We start from the raw sequence: 18,373 nt of genomic DNA on the forward strand, positions 1-18,373 counted from the left end.
ACCCGCCAGAGAAGGTGTGATCCTAACTCCCAGGTAACGCAGCCCGCTAGGGCTCCACTTAAATGGGGAGGTCACCTGCGTCTCTTCCGCCTCCTGCTTCCCTAGGGTCAGATTCATGAGCTCCGATTTCAGAAAATTGACTCGCAGGCCCGATAGTTCACCAAATCTGGTCAGTAGTTCTATACTTGTTCTAATGGAAACCTTAGGGTTCGTGAGGGTGAGCAACATGTCATCGGCGAGAGCCGCTACTTTATGCTGCCAAATGGTATTCCCTGAATCTCCTCCGCCTCACGAATAGCCAAAAGCAGTGGCTCCAGATATATTGCGTAAAGTAAAGGGGAGAGGGGGCAGCCCTGCTTCGTCCCCCGCCCCAATCTGAACGCTGGGACATCTCCCCATTTACCAGGATCCGCGTAGTAGGGTTCTTATAGTTAGCTGAGACCATTCGTATAAATCCTATACCCAGGCCCATCCTTTCCATCACCTGAAATAAGAGCGACCACTCCACCCGATCGAACGCCTTTTTGGTGTTGAGCACCAAAAGTACCGCCGGAGTGGACGTCTTGCGCGATTTCTCCACCAGGTGGGCCACCCTTCTGATATTATCAGCGGTTTGCCTCCCCACGACAAAGCCTGACTGGTCCTGATCGACCAAAAGAGGCAGGTGCCTTTCCAGGCGCTTCGCCAGGATTTTGGTGAAGATTTTTGCCTCCGTATTTATAAGGGCAATTGGGCGGTATGAGGTACATTCCTTTGGGTCCATCCCCACTTTGTGAGTGAGAGAAATGTTTGCCTCCTCCATCGAGGGAGTAATACCACCCTCCTCACCAAATGTGTTAAACAATTGCGTTAAGTGCGCAACCAAGAGGTGGGAGAACGCCCTGTAGAAGGAGGCCGGGTAGCCATCAGGCCCAGGTGCCTTGCCGAGGGGGAGCGTCGCTATTATGGCCCTAACCTCATCCTCTGGAATTGGTCGGCCTAAATCCTCGCCTTCCTCTCTGGATAATCTCGGGAGATTATATGTCTTCCTGGTTGGGGTCTCCTGCACGCGTGCCCTGGCCTCTTCAACCTCATTTTCCAGCTGAGTTTCCAAGGCCTCTCAGTAATCTATTTCTCTCTGCTTTCATAGCAATGATTTCCCCCCTCAAGGTCGCTTTAAAGGCATCCCACCTCACACTCTGGCTTGTGTCCCAACTGCTATTCCTCTCGAAGAAGTCCCGGATTCTGTCTCCTAGCTCCTCTCGCAATACCTGATCTCTCAGGAGCTCCCCTGGGAACCTCCAACTCCATACCCCCGGCCTACGCCTCCCGAGCCGCATATTCAGTTGCACCACCTTGTGGTCCGCTATCCCTAGGGGGCCCACCTCTACATCCTCCACCTGCCCCACCAAACTAGCCGAGATCCAGATGTAATCAATTCGGGACTGTGTTCTATGGACATCTGATAGAAAAGTAAATCCCTCTTCCTCGCCCCGTATTGCACGCCATACATCGCACAGCTCGGCCTCCTCCCATTTCCCCCTCAGTTGGGGAGATGCAATGGCGCTGCCTTGTTCCCTTTCGTGCCGGGACCGGTCCCCCTTCCTATCCCAGGCAAGATTAAAATCCCCCATCACTATCACCTGTCCCCTAGCGAAATTCTCTAAGGTGCCCAAAGTATCCCGCAAGAATTGGTCTTGGCCCACATTGGGGGCATACACCGAGGCAATAGTATATTGAGACCCCAATATCTCCCCTCTCACCATAATGTATCTTCCATTGTTATCCCTGAGGATATCATGGGGTCTAAAGTTAACTCCCTTCCCAAAAGCCAGGGCGACTCCCCCCCTTTTTGTGGGGCCCGATGCAAACAGTATCAGTGGGAAGCCCCTCAGGCGCAAGCGACCCTGGTCCCTCTTTAATAAATGCGTCTCCTGCAGCGCCAGCCCGCCTGGCTTTTGAGACTTAGTAAACAGCTCCAACTTAGTGCATTTGAGGGGGGAGTTCAGTCCCCTCACATTATGTGTCAACCACCTGAATGCTGTGTAGAGGAGCAGCTTGCCAACCGTACCCCCATGTTAACCTTAGCGCGCCTCCCCTCCTCCTCTTGGAGAAAGTACCGACCTCCTCCCCTTACCTCTGCCCCCTTCCTTTCCATTCTGCCCCGCCCAGAGCTCCATTCTTCTCCATTGGCAACCATGGTGGCCCCCCACCCCCCCCCTACCCTCCTCTCCACCTGTAAACCCCAACTGTGGGTGAGAACACCCCCTCCCCCCTGCCCAGTCCAACCTTCCCCTCGGTCTGTCTCGCCCTCCCTCCCCAACCTAGGGCTAGGACTCCCGCTCCCTCCCCCCACCCACTAAACCAGAGCAAATGCCCCCTCCGCTCCTTCCCCTTCCCCATACCGGGCCACATTGCCCTTGCTGATCCCAAAATGTTGCTCCCCCTTCCCCGAGCTCCTCTACCATCCTTTAGGGTCCACCACCCCTTGCACATCAAGATCCAAATCAGGTACTCCCCTTGCTGCCGTTTCCTCCCTCCGCCCCACTCCCTCCCCCTTCCCACGGGGAGCTGCTGTTCTCTCTCGTGCCCTTCCTCCTCTTGTCTCCCACCGTGGACCATTCCCACGGCCTCTGCCTTGGCCTGTTGTCTCCGGCTCGCCTTGCACCACTCGAGGGATCCTCCTCGAGGTCGATCCGCAGCAAAGCAGACCCCTCCTGGACAGACGTTATCCGTTTCTGTGAGCCTTCCCATTCAAATACAAGGCCGAATGGAAATGTCCACTTGTAGATAACACCGCGTTCCTTCAATACCTTCAGTACCGGCGCCATCTGGCTCCTCTTGACTAGGGTGATATTTGCCAAATCTTGAAATAAAGCTATCTGTTGCTCTTTGTACACTATTAGTTCCTGTTTCCGCGGGGCCTGGAGAACAGCCTCCTTTTGTGCGTATCTAGCAAAAGCAGCTAGTACATCTCTCGGTCTCGAGGTGGGCCCCTTAGCAGGCCTACCCACCCTATGGACGCGATCTACTTCAATGGCATCCGGGCCCGCTTCTCCTAGAATGTTCGCGAAGATACCCTGAACCTCCCGTTTCAGGTCCCTGTCCGAGACTGACTCCGGTAATTGCTTCACTCTTATATTGATTCTTCGCAACCTGTTTTCGACATCCTCCATCTGAATCTCAAGGTTCTGGGTCGCTACATCAAGGCGCTGTATGGCTTCACTATTGGCGGTGGTGTCCTTTTCTATTTCCTGGAGACCCCTTTCCAGAAGATCAGTCCTTTCCCCCAGTTGCCGTAGGTCCCGCTTGATCTCCCAGAGAGCCTCATTGAGATCTGTCCTCATCAACTGAAACTGATCTTGGAATGTCTTAGCCAAATTGGCATGTAGCACCTGGATCTCGCTCAGTACGTCCTGTCTAGCCACCTTGGGACGGCTCTTGCTGTGCCCCCTCCGTCGCTCTTCCCACTTCCGATTCCTCAGCGCCTCCATCCGAGCCCTCACCCATATCCTGCACCGACCACAATGAACGGAGGGTGCCCTGGGACTCCCGTAGGTGCTGCAATGCCTTCCCACTTTTCCCTTTATGGCGTGTAGCCATCTGTCCAAACTGTGGCCCGCTGTGTGGGGGCTGGCTCCTCCTTGTGCTTGACTCCCCTGTGTCCCTCCGGGGTAATCCCTTCACCCTTCACTGAGCCAGTATCTTGTTCCTAGAAAACAACCATTCTGCTGGATGAATGACCGTGACGTCAGAAGATGCCTTGCGAGAGAGAGCGTCTGCCAAGGTGTTTTGGTTACCGGGAAGGTAAGTGATGCAAAAGTCATATTGGGCAAAGAAGGGTGCACATCGGGCTTGGCGGGAATTAACACAATCCATGGACTGCAGGACTCGAAGGTTCTTATGGTCCGTCCTGATCAGAAAAGGGTGAGTACTCCCTTGGAGAAAGTGTCGCCATTCCTCGCAGGCTAGTTTCATGGCCAGGAGTTCCTTTTCCAGGACAGAGTAATTGCGATGACTGGCTGTAAGAGTTCTTGATAGGTAGGCCATGGGATGCTCTACCCCATCTTCTCCTTGTAGCAGTACTGCGCCTATTGCTGATGCGGATGTGTTGGATTCCACTATGAAAGGCCGATCTTGATCCAGCTGTCGAAGGATGGGCGCTGAGCAGAATAGTTCTTTAAGATGTGTAAAGCTATTGTCCACCTGTTAGGTCCACTGAAACGGCCCCGGGGCATTCTTGAGAAGAGATGTGATGGGTAATACGACCTCTGAGATGCGTGGCACAAAACATCTATAAAAATTTGCTAGCCCTAAAAATCTCTGAACTTCCTTGACTGATGTTGGAGCAGGTCAGTCCAAGATGGCCGACACTTTCCTCTTATTCATCTTGATTCACAGTTCAGATAATATAAAGCCCAGATAAGCTATCGAAGATACTCTGAAAATGCATTTCTCGGCCTTCGCGAGTAGGTTGTTTTTCTTGTAGACTGTTCAGTACTTCTTGTACATGTGAGTTATGGATCTGAGGGTTGTGCGAGTAAACCAAGATATCATCTAAGTAAATTATTACAGAAACAAACATAAGGTCTGAGAACAGTCGGTCCATAAATCTTTGGAAAACCGCTGGGGCATTGACCAGCCCGAATGGCATCACCTTGTATTCGTAGAGGCCAAACGGTGTACGAAATGCTGTATTTCACTCGTCCCCTGAGCGTATCCTGAGCAGATAGTACGCGTTCCTTAGGTCGAGTTTGGAGAATGTCGTGGCCCCCTGCACAGCCTCGATGATGTTGGTGATTAATGGCATGGGGTAACGGTCTTGTATGGTAACCTTGTTGAGGCCCCTATAATCAATACAAGGGGCCTCATTACGAGTTTGGCAGCAGCCATGGAACTTTTAGCTCCATGGCTGCCGCCAAACTGGGCTCCTTTACTGGGTTCCCAGAATGGGGAATTAACAGGCCATTCTGAGTTCGGAGGGCCCGGTAATTCCTCCCTCTGGGAACCCGGGCCCAGACCTTCCCATTCCCATCTGAGCCCCCATAGGGCTCATGGGAATGGGAGAGGGAGCTAACAATGGGCCGATTACGACCTGCCCATTGTTAGCTCTCTCTTCCCCTCGCGGGACCCGGTAACAACGCCTGGTTTTACCAGGCGTCCTTACCGGGTCCCGAGGGGACCTCATAATGAGGCGGAATGGTGTTAACGGGCCTGCCACCATTAGCGGAGCCCGTTAACCCATTCCACCTCACTTGTAATGAGGCCCAAGGTCTTAATTCAGCCGAGTCTCACTTGGGAATATAAAAGATTGATGCCCCTGCTGGGGATTTAGAGGGTTGGATGAGTCCGTTATGTAAATTAGCATCCACATATTCAGAAGGGCCTGTTTCTCAGCATGAGAGAGAGAGAACATGCGACCGAACGGAACCAGTGCATTGGGTACCAGGTCAATAGCGCAGTCCTCGGGCCTGTGTGGTGGTAGCTCAACTGGTATCTGTTCGGTAAATACCCGCCTGTAGTGGGCCCATTCAGAGGGGAGAGCATGTACGCCTATAGAGTCTTCTGAGGGGGCTACCATAGTTTACGCTTTGCTGTAAGCCGTGATGGGAAGGCAGTGTTGCTTACAATAGGACGAGTCGAACCCCAGCTGGTTCTTTGTCCAGTTGATCCGAGGGTTGTGTTTCCTGAGGCAGGTGATACCCTGGATGATAGGAAAATGAGCGGCTCATATAATGTCGAACTTGATGCGTTCGGTATGTTGTGTGATTGTGACGAGCAGGTCTTCGGTGGTATGGATGATGGGACCTGATGAGGGTGGAGTACCATCCTCTCCTTCTACCTTCTGTCCCTCCTAGAGGGCAAGTCTGTGGAGGCCCACCTTGTCTACCCAGACGGTGTCGACAATGTTACTGGCCGCTCCACAATCCAGTAGTGCCAGGGACTTGTCGTTGGTTTATGCAGACTTGGATGGCCACCACCATGAGACTCGTATCTTCTTGGACATTAGTCGAGGAGACCGACAGAGAAACCTAGGGACTGATACTCACATTGTACCCTCAGAAACCGGTCCATCCTAGGACCGAGGGCGTCCGTTTCCCGGATGACAAGGTATTACCTCCGGACAGTCCCTGGGGAGATGTTTGTCTGAGCCACAGTAGGCACAAAGACCCTTCTACCGGTGCCTTCTGCATTCTTCAGACCTGAGGGGAGCACGCGCAGCTCCGATCTGCATGGGTTCTTCTCGAGGAGATTGCGGAGTGGTGGTGGGAGTGGGTAAGGACTCGCTAAAAGGGAGGTTTCCCCGATGTCTTCTTCTTTCAGATCTTCTCTCCTGGAGCCTGAACTCAATCTGCAGAACGGAGGACAATAGGTCTGTGAAACTCAGAGGCTTTGGTGAGCGTGCAAGCTCGTTCTTGATCTCTTCCCTCAGCCCGCGTCGATAAATGGCATACTGTGTTTGCTCAGGCCAACCGGCCTCTGTAGAAAGGGTCTTAAACGTGGTGATGTAGGAGAGCATGTCCATCAAGCCCTGACGTACACCGAGTAGGTCTTCGCAGGCTGTGTAGGTAATCTCCGGACACTCAAAAGCCTGGTTGAGGAGGGTTTGAAAACCCCCAAAGTCATGAAGAATCGGGTTGGCGTTGGTAACTAGGAGCGTAGCCCAGGCGAAGGTGTTGCCTGTCATATTAGAAATCATAAACCCGATCCAGGCGTGATCTGTAGTGAACGTAGTCGGTCTGAAAGTAAAGTGAACTAAGCAGGCATCTAGAAATTCTTTCACCTTCTTTGGTGTTCCGTCGAATTTGCCGGATGGTAGGGCCATAGAGGGTAGTTCGGAGGGATGGTGATCCTGTGCAGTTACCAGTTGTCGCAGCATGGTGTTTTCAGATTTTAGAGCCTGGAATTCCTGGGATAACCCCTGGACCGCAACCAGGAGTTCTTGAACTTGCTCGGCTGTGTCACGCTTACTGGGAGACCGGGGTTCGCCACACGTGCTCTTCCTTCCTGGCGCCTATATCCGCGCTTTCGCGCTTGGGGAGGCGCCGGAGGGAGAGCTTCGGGGACCAGGGCTGCAGCTCCTCGGCGCATGCGCGGGAGACCTCGGTCACGGTTCCGCGCATGCGCCGTGGAGTAGTTACCCGGGATTGGAGCGGCTTGCTGTCCAAGCCTCGCTCTGGGTCCGCCGGTGCCCGGCTACCATCAGGCTTGCGTTCCAAGCCTCGCGGGCGCCGGCGGCCCATAAAGGGAGAGTGAGGATCGGGAGCAGATCGCGTCTCAATGCGTTCTGTTCCAGATGGTGCTACTCGCTCTTCCTTGTGTTCCAGCGCCTAGCCTCGTTCCTTACTGCAGCCTGGGGATTCCCTTCCCTGTTCCTCCTCAGCCTGCCTCCTGTTTTCCCCTTGTGTTCCCCTGGATCTTCCCTTGGTTTCCTTTGGTTTTCGCTGGGGTTCCCTGTCTTGCAGTTCTCCTCTCCTAACCTGGTCCTTGTTAAGTTTCCCCATTTTTTCCCCGAGTTTCTTCTCCCTTTGCCTGACTAGTATTCCCTGCCTTCTCTTACCTCTTCTCTCCAACCTTGCGCCAGCCTGTGCCCTGTGGTCTTCTCCCAGTGCCTTCCCTGGTGCTTGCCTCCGCCATCTTTGGACTCTCAAGCATCACAGCATCCAGTGTCTTCTTCTGGAGTACGGCCCTGTCATCTTTGGACTCTCAAGCATCACAGCATCCAGTGTCTTCTTCTGGAGTACGGCCCTGTCATCTTTGGACTCTCAAGCATCACAGCATCCAGTGTCATCTTCTGGAGTACGGCCCTGTCATCTTTGGACTCTCAAGCATCACAGCATCTAGTGTCATTCTCCGGGAGTACGCCTTTGTCTTCTTTGGACTCTTGTGCCCCTTTGCTTCAGCGTCATTTCTTGGGATCGCCTCTCCCATCCTTGGACTCTGGAGCTTCATCACTTCAAGAACTTGTTCCTTCAACCTCACCTGCCTGTGCTTGCACAGTCCCGACGTCACAGGAATCAGGAGAGAGCAGCTTGTGGCGTTGGGAATCGGTCCATCTTTTACCCAGTACCCATTCTGGGTGGAGGAGAGGCTGGTTTCTTGGGTCACCTATTCTTCTCGTCAGTCTGGCTGCCCCATCGAGATCAACCAGATATTCAGGTATGCAACTTTCCCGCGACTCCAACCTTAACAGGCTGTAGCCATACTTTCTTCTTGGCGTTGCAAACTGACAGATCCCTTTTTGTCCTCTCCAACCCCAAATCGTTCCACTCACTCCTCACCTGATTCACTGGAGTCGGAGCTGCTCTTGGTCAAGTGGCGTCTTGAGAGGCAATCCCTTTTTTTTGTAGAGTGGTCCTGCCCCGAGAGGAAGCCACAGTGGCTGCCTGTGAGCTGCAGTCCTGTGGCCCCTTCCCGAGAAAAAAGGCTGGAAATGGGGAAAAAGCCTTAGATGCACAAAAAACCCCACAGGAAGCAAGGATCCGAAAAAGGTGATGTTCTCCTTGTTGTTGAGCCAACAATGCCGAATCACCAGGTGTAGAATGAGTCAAACAGCAGGTAATCCGATAAAGAACTCTACTGCAATGGCAGCAGTAAGACCGCGTAAGAAAATAGGAGTGTCCAAAAAGGTAGTACGGCGGAGAGAGGCCGCCGCATGGAATCCGAAGGAGAGCTAAAGAAATTAGGACGCAGTGAGATATAGATCAGCCAGAGCAAGGGAGCAGAGACAGAGGAGTGAAGGACATGCTCTGAAAGGAGAAAGGGAGAAAAAACTGCAGCTAGACAGAAGCGGAAAGAGAAAACTGGAGAAGCAGAGAGGATGCCCTTCCAGAGATCGAAAAAAAAAGGAGAGAGAGAGAAGGAGTACGGAACCGGATCGAGGCCGGCAAGGAAAAAAGGACAGCCATTCTGTGAGAGGAACAACAAAGAGGAAAACTCACTAGCGTGTGGCCGCAAAGAGAATCTACCAAAGCGGTTGGAACGCACCATCTGCAGGGAGTGTTGGGACTAAGAACCTCTCTGCAGCGGCCATTTGCAAAAAGACTAGACCGTCACCCTGCAAAGCGGGAAGAGCGTGACATAACCAGTCAATGGGCCTCATTACACGGTAGGCGGTAAAAAATGCGATTTACCGTCATGGCGCTATTAGCGCATCCGCCATCGTAGGAGACCGCTAATAGCGTTCCATTACGAGTAAGCGGACACGCGCATAGGGCCATGCCGGTAAATGACCCTACCGCCATGGCGCAAAAGCACCTTACCGGCTCCGACCAAAGTGCTGATAGCACCACCGCCCTCATGCTGCATGCTATTAGCGGTCACCGCTATTAGCGGTCACCGCTGTTAGCGGTCACTGCTATTAGCGGTCACCGTAAAAGACCGGAACCGGAAATAGCGTCATCGCACAGGAACGGGAAAGAGCCCGGCGGCCATCTTGAAAAACACAATCCATTGCCATCCCCTGCACTCAGGACCTGCAGCAACACCACGACTGGCAAAACCACATCCCACAAGAACAAACAATGCCCAAGGCCCTAAAGAAAGCCGATGCGCGCCAGCGCAAAGAACGCTTCTCAAACGAGGAATTGAAAATGCTGGCAGACACCCTGGCTGCAAATGCAGACGTAGTGTTTGCTAGCGACATGCGGCGCCCTGCACTCCTGAGAAAAAAGGAGATCTGGGCTGAGGTGGCGCAGAAAGTCAGTGCGGTGGGCTCCACCCCCCGCACCGTAAAGGACGTGCGCAAGCGGTGGGATGATCTGCGCCTCCGTGTACGCAGCATTTTATCGGCCAACAGGAATCTGGCCATGGGCACAGGAGGCGGAGGAGGATCCCCGATGAAGATGCAGGAGTGGGAGGAGACATGTGCCAGCACCATTGGCATAGAATCCATCGAGGGAGTGGGCCGAATGGAGTGTGGTGTGGCAACAACGTCAGACGGAGGTGAGTGACCACGCTAAACACTGCAATGCTAAGTATGAGTCCCTCCCCCAAATGTGAAATGGGAATTAGCTAATGGATGGGGTCATCACACACACATGTAGACAACCCTGCATATATGCCGTGCACATCCCCACACAACCACATGCATGCAGCACCTCACACACGTGTCACCCTGACTCATGTCCGGATGACCCACCCATCTGGCCAACAACCTGCATGCCCAAACTAGATGTCCAAATCCAAAGAACTGCAGCAACAACAACATATGCATGATGCACGTTGACCCATCATTGATGCTATCCCTGTCTTGCTCCCCCACAGGGTCACATTCTGACAGTGAGGAGCTGGACTCTGCAACGCAGGCCCCACCACCCAAAAAGCAGGCCAAGGGAAAGGATGCAGGCACCAGGCCCAGTACATCGAGGGGCACTGGGATATCTGGAGTGGCCCAGCGTTCAAAAGCCACACACGCACCGACCACACCAAGGGTCGAAATGCCATCCGACACTGTGGTAGCACCCCCACCACCCACCCCCACCACTCAGGAGCCAGTGCCAGAAGGCACACCGTCCGCAGCCAATAGCTCCGTCGGGGAAGCAGCAGCCACGGCACCTATGAGTGATGTGGACGACCCATGTCCGACACCGGAAGGGCAGCGTACACCCATCACCCAGCTGTCCCCACTCCACAGCCCATGCAACACATCCAATGGCAGCATCCATGAGGTGCATGCCGGAGATTTAATGGATGGGTCATTCAGTCCCGTGGCGAGCTCACCTGATGTCGGCCACATGCAGCAAGCTGCGCCGAGGAGTAACAGGGGCAGGGCCGCAGACGACAGCATGAGCCTGATACGACAGCGCCAGGAGGAGCTCAATGCCCTGGTTGCCCGGCAAGTGAGCGAGGCTGCCTCGACCAGGGAGGAGATCCGGGGGTTGTCAAGGGACATGAAAGCTGCCATGGACAGCAACACGACGCGCCTATGTGACGAGATGGCCGCTGTGAGGCAGGTCCTAACGCGCATTGCTGAGGCGATGGAGAGCATGCGTCACACACAGGGAGCAGATCAACCAGCCACCCCCTCGTCTACTAGCTCCGACCAAACAACCATCCTGCGCAGGTCCAGCCGGTCCTTGCAGCGGTCAGACTCACAACCCCCCAATGGTGGTAGTGGAGGAGGGAAGTAGGGTCAGCCTGTCCCTGTTGACACTTGGAGACTAATGCAGCACTGATGTGCACACCATGTTTGGTGGAGTTGTGGGGGGAGGGGGGTGAGGGTGTTTGGGGGAGTTGTGGGGGGAGGGGGGTGAGGGTGTTTGGGGGAATTGTGGGGGGAGGGGGGTGAGGGTGTTTGGGGGAGTTGTGGGGGGAGGGGGGTGAGGGTGTTTGGGAGAGTTGTGGGGGGAGGGGGGGAGGGTGTTTGGGGGAGTTGTGGGGGGAGGGGGGTGAGGGTGTTTGGGGTGGAGGGTACATGCACGTTTGAATGTCATAATGCTCAATACACACGTAATGGCATGGATAATCACATGACTGGACATTGATTATTGTGTATGTGTGCTTTATTGTTGAAGGGTGCACTGTGTTTATGTCCTCCATACACCCCGTGCCCTGAGCTGAACATCAATTGCACCCTCCTAATCCATGTGCATCAGAAACAATGGTCTATCAGGTGCTGCCGCACAGCACGTCCCTCATGGGCATCGCCACCTGCATGACCTGCAGCCCCCTCTCCTCCATCCTCATCCCCGTCATCATCCTCAGACGGTGGTCGCAGTTCAATGTCAGGGGGCATTGGCACATTCCGTCTGATACACATATTGTGAAGCATGACACATGCCATGGTGATCTTGGCCACCTTCTCATGCCCGTACAGGAGTGCCCCGCCCGACCTGCTGAGGCACCGGATGTCACGACTCGCTCCCTTCGCTCCCGTTCCCGCCACTTGGGGGCATGTTTTGGGACTTATTCCTTGCTGGACATTTCCTCCGAACCTAATGCCACAATGTTGTAATGAATTGAGAGCGCTAAATCCCTATTTTCCAAACTACTTCCCTTCCGGATCCATTCCAGGTTTTTGGCAGCCAGCATGCTTCTTTAACCAAATGACTGTGCTTCCCAGAATGCCTGGCCCACTGCTCCACCTCCACCCTTGCAGGACAAGGTTGGGTGGAGGATAGGCAACACCTGTGGCTGCAGGTGCAGCAGTCAGCACACCTGAGGCGTGTGCTCGTTAACAGCTTTAAAAGCCTCAGTCTCACTTCAGTCCAGCGCTGGTCATCGTCTGCAGTGTTCCTGTTTTGACTAGTCCCTGGTTCCTTGCTCCTTGCCATTGTACCTAGTTCCTAGTTCCTGTTTTCTTGTTCCTCCGCCCTGAATCTGATTCATGCGCTAATTGATTTTCTGCTCCCTTGATCCCCTTTTTTGTCTTCCTCTGTTTGCAGGCAGCATTTCTCAGTGCTTTCCCCTTTTAGAAGCAGCCCAGTTTGTCTGTGTTCTATATTTCTTTGACTTTGTCCTTTGCTGCTGTAAACCTTTATGCCTTAGCCTTCCTTTTAGATTAGCTTTCTATCTTTTGCTTGGAGGAGTGGGGGAGGTTTGCCTTGGTTATTTCGTTTTTCCCTGCTCCTGATCCTTACTTTCTATTGTGATCCATTCCATGTTTTCCATTGCACTTCTGCATTTATTTCCCATTTGATTATTAGGTGTGGTGTGTGGTTGTAGCTAGCTCCTGTGTGAATGCTTAGGTTTTCCTCTCTAATTTGTAATCATTATTCCAACTTAGGTATTTAGTTTTCCTCCCATTGCTGTTATAGCCTTTCTGGGTCCCAGTTTCATCAACAGGATTCGTGGGCTAGCTGACATTCAAGAGGTTTATTTTCGTCCTCGTGAGTACAGTTCTTTAGTTTCCTTATTTAATACCTTCAAGAGTGTTAGTCCACAGATCCTGTCATTGCTTGCCCTCCACGTGGGTTTAGCGCTGTCAGTACCTGTAACAGCAATTGGGGGTAAGGCGCTTGCCGACTTTCCTCGCGGTCAGGTGCTTACCCCACATCCCTTTTCACATATTAGTTTTGTTGTCACACTCTATTTGCAATCCTGGGTGTAGTATACATGAGTCTTGGTTCCTGGGTGCACATTTCCCTTGCCATATTCGCTGCCTTTGTACTCGCCTGACTAATCTTGACACCGGAAGCGTTCCTTCAATAGGCCGAATGTCTGCTCGATCACCACGCGGGTACGGGTGTGTGCATGATTGTAGTCCTCTTCGTGCCTGTTCTGTGGGTTCCGCACAGGGGTAAGGAGCCACCTCTTCAGGGGATAACCTGCATCACCTGCATGGGTGCAACAATGGGTATGTGTAAGTGTCTACATAATGTGGAGCGTGCACATATCACACAAACAAACATAGCATTTTCAACGACATCCACTGATCCAAGCACGCATGGCAATCAGGGTAACTGCAATGTGGGAAGGTGAGGTGGTCCTTGCAAGTGGACATGCACCATGCATGCATACGGCAGGGATTGCCATGTCCCACCTGAGTTTAAGTGATTTGTGTTTCCTGGCCCTGGCAACGTTAGTGCCACACTGCTAGTACACTGCCATTCCTTAGTTGATGTCCCCATGCTGTTCTATGGCAATTCAGTGGTGGGGTACGGGTGTGGCTCACTACAATGGCTACAGGGGATCCATTTGTATGCACTCATGTGCACGGACCATTTCTGATGTTGTTCAGCGTACATTTCAGATGTGATTTTGATATGCATGTTGCTGATTTGTGTAATGGGGGGAATGGTGTGTTGTGCGGTGTGCATGTTGTTTGGAATGGCCTGTTTGGCGTAATGGATTGATATGTTTGTCGTGGCACTCACTTCCAGCATGTGGTTTTGTGTCTGGTCCATTGTGGGCTGCCTCACTGTACAGTGCTGCATATATGTATGTCCATTCTTCTCATGACACCAGTTCACGCCCAGTTGGAGTATGCATCTCCCCCCCCCAATCACGCCCAGTTGGAGTATGCATCCCCCCGCCCCCCCAATCACGCCCAGTTGGAGTATGCATCCCCCCCCCCAATCACGCCCAGTTGGAGTATGCATCTCCCCCCCCACTCACAATCCACATCACACTGACATGTGGTTGGCCTGCTACTCACCAAGTAGCCACGAACGTTGTCCAGCATGTCGCTCCATGTATCGTGGTATTGTCGAGTTCCGCAGGACCATTGCATCATGGGTTGAACCGGGATATCGGGCACAGCAATGTGTGATGATCTTGTTGGAGTCACATACCATTTGGACGTTGATGGAGTGGTATTGCTTTCTGTTACGGTACACTGCCTCATTGGCATGTGGGACCACCAGTTCAACATGGGTGCATTCGATGGCCCCGATGCAACTTGGGATGCCTGCCAGTGAATGGAAGCCAACTTTGGTGTTGGAGATCTCCTGGGCAGTCCGTGGCATGTATATGTGTTGACTTGTGTGCTTCAGGAGGGCATCGAGCACCTGGTTCAGTGTGCGTGAGAATACTGGTTGTGATATGCCATGCATCTGACCTACCGTATGCTGGTAGGTGCCTGTGGCCAAGAAGTGGAGCACTGTTACAACCTTCAGTAGAGGGGGGATGGCAGTACGGATGTCAATGAGACTCACAATGTCGTTGTATATCATGTCTACAATGGTGGTGATGGTATCCCAGTCCAGACGGTACAGGGTGTGTATCTGCTCAGGGGTTAGGTTGACTGGACTGGCTCTGATCCTGGGAATTGGTGGCTGCCTCTGTGGTATCACTAGGTGCACTGGTGGTGCTTGCTGCGCCTGTCTTGCCCTCCTCCTCCTCCTCCTGCGTCTCCTCTGTGCTGCCTGTTGTTGTAGCTGCTGCACTGCAATCATGTCCTCTAGCCCATGTAATGCTGCTAGTATTGCATCCATCTTGGTGTGGGAATGGGTGTGGGGAGGGGTGTGGTGTGCTCTTCTGTGCTGCCAGTCTCCATTGCCTCCACCTGTGCTGATTTAGTCCACCTGTGGCAGGTGGGAACTCTGCTGTGCTCTTTTAATGTGTGGTTCGCAATGCCGGTATTAGCGCCTTGCCGGTAAGGGGTTTTTGGGTCTACTACATGCCGGTATTGGCATGTACGCATGGCTCGTGATGCCGTGATATTAGCGCTATGCCGCTATTTCCGGTCTGAGGGGGCGCGCGCTCACGGACTTGCCGCTAATAGTGCCACCGTACTTAGCGGTGCCGCTAATAGCGGTATGTCCGGGTCGTAATTGGGGAGGGGATTTACCGATACCGGTAATCCCTTACCGGTAATGGTATGTCCCTACCGCCTACCGTGTAATGAGGCCCAATGTCAGCCTAACCGCCACGTATTCCATAAGCGCCAGTGGCCTGGGCGCATGACACTCCAACACAGGGAAACTTCAGGAATGCTTTGCCACCTACTGTCAAGGAGTTCCCCCCTTCTCACCTAAGTTCGATCTTTGCTGGATTCCTTGGTCGATACCTTCTTGCGGACTGATCGAGTCTTGAATAAGGCTACACGAGTCTCTTCTGACTCCAGCGTGTGTTCAAAGTTCCGGGATGCAAGGATCCAGGAATCCGGGAATTTAACAGAGTGCACTACCAGCACACGAGTCCAGGAATCAAGAAAGGGAGGAAAGGGACTAGGAATGGGGTAGGCTGGATGAAGCAAGGGAAACAATACTGCGAGCTACGGAGCACACGTCTGGTCGCTACGGAGCAATAGCATTGAGACGCGCGGAGCCGCAGGAGGCGTGGTCTATAAATAGAACACGCTACGTCCAAAGTGTAGAGCGAGGAAGGTGTTTCACAGTGGACGGCCATGTTGGAAGTACAAGGGAGTGTAAGCCCCGTTGAGACAAGGACCAGGAAGTCCAAAAGGGGCGTGTTCTGTAGTTCATGACAGCATGCCTCCTCCGAAGACCCGTTCCTCTGGGTTTGCCCGGGTGTGTAAGGTGAAATCTTCTGAGTAGTCGAGGGGCCTTGAGCTTAGTAAGTGGTTCCCAGGTTCTTTCACTAGGAGGATATCCTTTCCATTCAACCAGGTATTGAAGCTGACCCCGTTTATACCTGGAGTCACATATTCGAGATACTTCATATTCCAATTGGTTGTCGACCAGCAGAGGAGGAGGTCGGCAGGATTTCCGGGAGGAATGGGTGTAGGGTTTTAATAAGGATGTGTGAAATACTGGGTGAATTTTCTTCCAGGAGTCTGGTAGTCTTATCCGGTATGAAACTGGATTGATAATTTCCTTGATGGGAAATGGACCATAGTACCGAGGGGCCAACTTGTTTGGCCTTAGATGTCGGGGTAGTAATTTCGAGGACAACCAGACTTGATCACCGATTGCATAAGAAGGACCTGGTCTTCTTTTGAAATCTGCATACCTCTTAGTCTGTGTTCTGGCCCTCTCTAAGTTTTCTTTGGCCTCCTGGTGTACGTTGATGAGGGTTTCTATCCAGGAGTCGACAGTAGGTACTGGTGTATGATGAGGGAGAACAGAGGGTAGAACCGATGGATGGAAACCTTGGCTACAATAAAAGGGGCTGGTCTTAAGTGCTGAATGATCGGAATTGTTGTAGGCGAATTCAGCCACGGGTATCAGGAGCGACCTGTCATCCTGAACCTTGGTGGCAAAACATCGAAGATATTGCTCCAGGGTCTGATTAGCACGTTCTGTGGCCCCGTTGGTTTGGGGATGATAACCAGATGAGAGGGCGCGTTGGATTCCCAAAATGCGACAGAGATGTTTCCAGAATTGAGAGACGTATTGAGGTCCTCGATCAGATATGATCATGGAAGGAAGTCCATGTAAACGGAATATGTGTTCCAGGAAGATTCCAGCAAGCTCGGACGAGGATGGCAGCTTACACAGGGGTGTAAAATGAGCCATATGAGTGAACAAGTCTTTGGTAACCATGATGGTCGTGTATCCTCGGGAAGGTGGTAATTCCACAATGAAGTCTGTAGCAATGAATTCCCATGGCCTTGTTGGCAGTGTAGGTTGCAGTAGAAGACCCACCGGTCTCTTGCTAACATGTTTAGTTTGACTGCAGAGAGTACAAGCTTTGATGTACTGCTGTACGTTGGTCTTCATTCCAGGCCAGCAAAACTGTCTTTGTATAAGACGGAGGTTGTTGGTTATGCCACGATGTCCGGAGTGAAGGGTATCATGACAAAGGTTTATTATTCTTTGTTGTAATTTCTGTGTAGGAATGACCAGTGCATTGTCCTTGAATAAATATCCTTCCTTAACTCTTAGGTTCCATGGATTTGTCCTTGAAATATCCTTCCAGAGGTCAGAGGATTGGGTTTGCACTTGAATTTCTTCCAGGAGGTTGACTGCTTGAGCTACAAAGATCGTGTGGGGAAACATCTTAGGATAGGCCTTGTCTTCAGTAGTTACATAGTCAGGACGTCGAGATAAGGCATCAGCAATCATGTTTTGTGATCCGGGAACATGAATGATTTGGTTTTTGGTACTGGGCAAAGAAGTAGGCCCAATGCGACTGACGACTGTTCCTGCACTCCAACGACTGTAGAATTTGAAGATTCTGATGGTCTGTGCGGACCTGAACTGGATATCTAGCACCCAGAAGTAGATGTCGCCATTCAGTGAAGGCTTGGCAGATGGCTAACAGTTCCTTTTCCAGGACGGAATAATGTGTCTCACTGGGAGTCAGAGTTTGTGAGAGGTAAGCAATGGGGTGTTCCAGTTTATCCTCAAGTTCCTGCTTCAAGACCGCTCCTATGGCGTAGTTAGAGGCATCCGTTTCCACTAGGAATGGCCGATTTATGTCGGGTTGGGCCAAGATGGGGGCTTGTGTGAACTCTGTCTTTAAACGTTGGAAGGCCTTATCTTGCGGTGTAGAACAGACAAAGGGGGTGTCTTTCTTCAAGAGGGAAACGATCGGCTGAACGATCTCGGAAAAGTTAGAAATGAACTTCCGGTAGAAATTGGCAAGCCCCAGGAAGGATTGAACTTGTTTCACGGACGTGAGAGTGGGCCATGCCAGTATAGCCTTTACCTTTGAAGGGTCCATACCAATTCCTTCTGGGCTAAGGATGAATCCCAGGTAGTGAACAGAAGTAACGTGAAACAAGCATTTTTCGGGTTTGGCTAAAGGTTTGTGTTCACGGAGTCGTTGTAATACTGCCTTTTCATGTTCTTCATGCTTTAGAGGATCCTTGGAAAATATCAATATGTCATCCAGATAGACAATGACGAAGAGGAATAACATGTCAGAAAACACCCTATCCATAAAGCGTTGAAAAACTGCGGGGGCATTTGCTAGACCAAAGGGCATGACTAGATATTCATAGTGACCAAAGGGTGTTCTAAAGGCTGTTTTCCATTCGACTCCTTCCCGGACATGGATCAAATGATAGGCACCGCGGGGATCCAACTTCGTGAATATTACGGCG

This window comes from Ambystoma mexicanum, chromosome 9 (genome assembly GCF_040938575.1).
Source record: "Ambystoma mexicanum isolate Mex_15411 chromosome 9, UKY_AmexF1_1, whole genome shotgun sequence".
In the NCBI taxonomy this organism is placed as follows: Eukaryota; Metazoa; Chordata; class Amphibia; order Caudata; family Ambystomatidae; genus Ambystoma; species Ambystoma mexicanum.